A 3,729-nucleotide genomic window follows, 5' to 3' on the forward strand; every position below is an offset into this window, starting at 1 on the left:
AATTAATGAACATAGGCTATTGTGTCGTACAAATCCGATGGAGCAACAACGTATGTTCTAATAGAATCAATAAACATGATTATTGGATTTCGACAATTCCATTTTGCATAGCCTAATACCAAATTAATTTTAATTTAATTCATATTGGTTTATACTTAAGATAATTTTCTCCATAAACCCTAGTAACAAAATCTAGCAAAACATGGATATGAGTTCTTAAAAACCATGAAATAAATTACAAGAGAAAAATATTTAACCAAACGATTGTGCCACCGAACCCTTTTACAGGGGTTTACTCAATAAATACTTTTACAGATTTGTAAAGAGTCATGAAAATTATTAACTTTCTGAGAGTTCTACAGAAAACCTTGCGGAGTTATGCAGAGTTATCTAATGTTTTACAGAGATTTGTAGAATCATGAAGAGTAATAAAAACAAATTTTATATGGAAATCTGCATGAGAAATATACTAATTTATGATAGCTTATTTATCATACTAACTTCAACTAATTGAAAAATAAATAAATAAATATTGTATATACAACATCCTTCTTTAGTTTAACAAAATACAACAAATATTAAAAATAAAAATATATATTTGCACATTAACACCTAATTTAAAAAAAAAAAATGTTTGAACGAGATTTTTAATAAAAATAAATATTATTACTAATCATATCATGGAGTAATTTTAATGCATTTATCATATGAGTCTTATAGATGGCATATTTAAAGTTTAACAATTTAGGAGGTAGGGTTCGGACGATTCTCAGGCGACTGAAAGCCTGAGAATCAAATTTTCTCTTCTTCCATTAGCGAATCAACTTTTAGATAATCCCTTGACCCTAGGTAACCCCTTCCCATCATCTTTAACCTTTTTCCTCAATTTCTCAATACCTTTTTCATATCCCGTCACCTAAAAACCTATACCCTAGTCAGGTTTTGCAGTAGTTGCCATGCCAAGAACGCGTCTATTTTCCTATTCTTCTCAAGACACCTCATCATCTTTTTCTGTTGCAGTTAGTCCCTGCGATGACTTAATCTTCCATTGCCCCTTTCGAAAACTTGATGTCTGCCGGGATGGCGTAGGTGCAAGGCCGTATTACCGTTTTGGGGTGCTCTAGGCAAACTTAAAGTATGAGGCTTTTATATAGATTATCAAATCAAAGATATGTTTTTAGTTTAGGAAAGATACATCAATATATTTTGACGCGATAACTTTGAACCGTCTATGCGATCGAAGGCCGCCTAAAATTTTTCAGCCTTTTTGGTTGGATTTTGGGGTTTTAAGCTCGTAAATTAACATAAAATACGCCTAAAATAGATTGTTGATTCAGAAAACAAAAATTTAGTAACGCTTGTATATGTTTCAAAACATTTAGTAACAATTATATTTGTCACAACATTTCTAATAATTTAATAACTGTAATAAAACAGTTTTGTAACACTTATAATTGTCACATATTACCTATAATAACATAAAAAAGGAAAAGATTTTGGGCCCCCAATATTTTGGGGCTCTAGGCTGCCGCCTATACGGCCTAGTGCCTAAGCCGGCCTTACATAGGTGGTAGGGGTTTCTGCCATGGTTCAATACTAAGTCATATGTATGATCGCCACCTTGCTTCAGCTGAAAGCAAGAATAACTGCAGGGGTAGAATTATTAACAATGCTGACATTTTTGATGCTTGGGAAGTGTTATTAAGACAGTTGCAGATGTGGATGCGCAGCAAATGCATGCACTTGTACGCATGGAGTAGGCCTTGTCGTGGACACGGTGATCATGATGTTATCGCAGGGCCTCAATGGTACCAATAGGAATTTTTAATATACAACATTGAGAAACATTGCTTGGAGGTTGGCAGTACAATAATGGAGGATGAAGGGATGTCTTTGGACTTGCTTGATCCAATTTTCCAGAAACAAATCACGACAAATACCAGCATTCCCCCGGCTTGTAGACTCAACTTCTCCAGGGCATTGAAAGCTACGTTGGACAAGGTATTAGCTAAGCCATCAGATCTTGGTGCTTGGATTCAATTATTGCTTCTGACTACCTTCACTTTAAATCTATACACTCCTAAGAATGATAAGGAAGAGAGGTCAGGCAATAGGAAAAGATTGCAGGCTGCTAGCATCAATCAAGCATTGACTCAGTGGAGGGAGGCTAATGGATGCCGTAACCTTGCCCTTAAATTGCTTACTCCTTCTGGACGAATGCAGAAACCAGCCAAGCACGTTAAGAAAAAAAGAACAAAAACAAACCTGGATGCTTGTAGGAGGAAGTTAAGTTTAGGCCATTATACCGCCGTTATTCGCGTTCTCTCTTCGAATGGTGTTGCCCCCTCTACACCCTATACTCTACTTGAATTAAACTTAAACATCCTCAAGCTCCACCACCACGCATACCTTCAAATCTTATCACTGTCGGTGCTGTCGTTGTGGATGTTAGATCTGTCTTGGGTGCGTTTAGGAGTTTTCCTAGGGGGACGTCCTGTGGAAGGGATGGGTTGGAGCCCAACATTCGGTGGATGCTCTCAGTGATGGTGCTGCTGGTGCAGTTTCTGAAGACCTCTTAACGTCCATTTCAGTGGTTGTAAACTTATGGTTGGGAGGTAGGTCTCCATCAGTTTTAGGGGAATTTGTGGAGATTGCGCTTTTAACTCCGTTGCTCAAGCCTGGAGGAGCACTAAGACCAATTGCGGTTGGGACTATTTGGAGGAGGTTGTGCTCTAAGTTGACCGCATCTTCAGTATGCAAGGAAATGTCAATTTATTTAAGTAATCATCAATTTAGGGGTGGGCGTCCCCTGTGGAGGTGAGGCTATTCTTCACTTTGCAAATAGGTTACAGTAGAAACTCCATTAATTAATATTCAGTTATTTAAATAATATTTTTAGCTGGTCTTGAGTCGGGATAACGTGTCAAATTAATAATTCGTTAAAATTATAAATTAATACATTTTCAATTACCTACATAAACCCCATATGATATACATATATATTCAACACATTAATGTTTTATGAAGATTTTTTGAAAAATGAATTGTCTTCTGTTTTTTGTTAAAATCAATATCACTTTGAATTTCATATCTAATTTTTCCATTTGTTGTAAGAATTTTTAGTGTTGTTTCTCATAGCCCAACGATAAATTATTTAATGTGATTGTCTCTTTCACAACCTCGTTCGTGAAGGGGATTTATTGTAGAATTTTCATCATCATTTTTATCATCTTTATCAGTCCCATAATGCTCTGATTTATTTCTTCATCAGTCAACAATTGCGTAACCTCATTTTCTTCCACATATTGAGGACATCTTGACATTGACTAAATTACGATAACCCAACTTTTCGATCAAATGTTGCAAGTCTTGAGTGATATCACCGTGTAACTATTCATCTGAACTGTCTAAACTTATGTTATATGTTGATTAAAGTTAAATTTATCTATAAATTAATAAGATATTAATTATTATATAAATTAATATATATTAATTTATCAGTTAATTAAAATCTTGCTTAATTAATAGATTTTGGTGGTTCCAACAACATTAATTTATAGAGTTTCTATTGTACTTGAATTAAAAGGGGGATAAGATGATTATGGAAGTGCGGAACGGATGTCCAAATATCGCCAGGTGGGTGGAAATTTGTTATGATAAGGCGGCAAAATTATATTACAACGAATTCATTTTATCGTAGGCGTTTGGTGTTCAACAAGGTGATTCTTT

General features: G+C 35.0%; 1 long non-coding RNA gene across 1 annotated transcript; it reads right to left on the minus strand.

The window, feature by feature from the left end:
- Positions 1-1,332: 1,332 nt before the first annotated feature.
- LOC113274270 lies at positions 1,333-2,540 on the minus strand. Its single transcript, XR_003322916.1, has 2 exons — positions 2,307-2,540; positions 1,333-2,209 (listed from the first exon to the last, which is right to left on the minus strand). It is a non-coding gene; the product is annotated as an uncharacterized LOC113274270 (long non-coding RNA).
- Between the last annotated feature and the right edge of the window lie 1,189 nt (positions 2,541-3,729).

The sequence above is a fragment of the Papaver somniferum genome, chromosome 4 (assembly GCF_003573695.1).
Source record: "Papaver somniferum cultivar HN1 chromosome 4, ASM357369v1, whole genome shotgun sequence".
In the NCBI taxonomy this organism is placed as follows: Eukaryota; Viridiplantae; Streptophyta; class Magnoliopsida; order Ranunculales; family Papaveraceae; genus Papaver; species Papaver somniferum.